Source organism: Dioscorea cayenensis, chromosome 15, assembly GCF_009730915.1.
Source record: "Dioscorea cayenensis subsp. rotundata cultivar TDr96_F1 chromosome 15, TDr96_F1_v2_PseudoChromosome.rev07_lg8_w22 25.fasta, whole genome shotgun sequence".
NCBI classification, from domain to species: Eukaryota; Viridiplantae; Streptophyta; class Magnoliopsida; order Dioscoreales; family Dioscoreaceae; genus Dioscorea; species Dioscorea cayenensis.
In genome coordinates this window covers 17600170-17601115 of record NC_052485.1, presented here as the reverse complement: position 1 = coordinate 17601115, position 946 = coordinate 17600170, and the positions used below count along the sequence as shown (strand labels likewise).

Below are 946 nucleotides of genomic sequence, written 5' to 3'. Positions count from 1 at the left end.
CTCAGTTTTGGGCACACAATCTAGCATTGTGTGGCCCCCGATTACAGCTCAAAATTTTGAGCTAAAGTCAGTATTCATCCAGATGATACAACAGTCGGCATAATTTAATTGTTTGGCCGATGAGGATCCAAACAACCACATAGAGAAATTTTTTGGAGGTGTGCAATATGCTCAAGATCAATGGAATTATGGATAATGCTATCAGATTGAGGACCTTCCCATTTTCCTTGAAGGGGAGAACGAAGCAGTGGCTACACTCATTACCTAGAGCATCAATGACTACATGGAAGGAGATGGTGGAAGCTTTTCTTGCCCAATATTTTCCTCTCGGAAAATCTGCAAAGCATAGGAATGAGTTTTCTTCCTTCGTGCAAATGGAATTGGAGTCTCTATTTGAGACATAGGAAAGGTTCAAGGAACTCCTGCGAAAATGTCCTCAACATGGGTTTCCAGAGTGGATGATCATTCAGATGTTTTACCATGGTTTGAACTGAAGTGCAAGACAGTTACTTGATGCAGCAGCAGGAGGTACCTTAGGTAGCAAGACCCCCAGAGAAGCCTGACAGTTAATTGAAGAAATGGGTTTGAATAGCTACCAACGCAATGCCAGGAGAAGAAGAAAGTGACCGGCATCTATTAGATTGATGCAGTTACATCACTGGCGGGCCAAGTGGAGGCATTGAGTAAGAAGTTAGAAACTCTAACTTCTCCTAGATTGGCGGCCGTAACGAGTTATGATGGATGTGGAGGGGGACATGCCCCGTCCGATTGCCCGATAGTCGTTGGTTGTACATCCTCCATTGGGCAAGTTGACTTTGTGGGTAATGCGATGAGAAACCAAGGCAATCCTTATAGCAGCACCTACAATCGGGGTTAGATGAACCACCCAAATTTTTCCTGGAATAACCAAGGGCAACAAGAGGCCACAACACCACCGAGTTTCCAA

General features: G+C 44.5%; 1 non-coding gene across 1 annotated transcript; it reads right to left on the bottom strand.

Moving 5' to 3' along the window:
* Positions 1 to 341: 341 nt before the first annotated feature.
* On the bottom strand, positions 342 to 448 carry LOC120278256. The gene has a single exon (XR_005541597.1). It is a non-coding gene; the product is annotated as a small nucleolar RNA R71 (small nucleolar RNA).
* Positions 449 to 946: the final 498 nt, after the last annotated feature.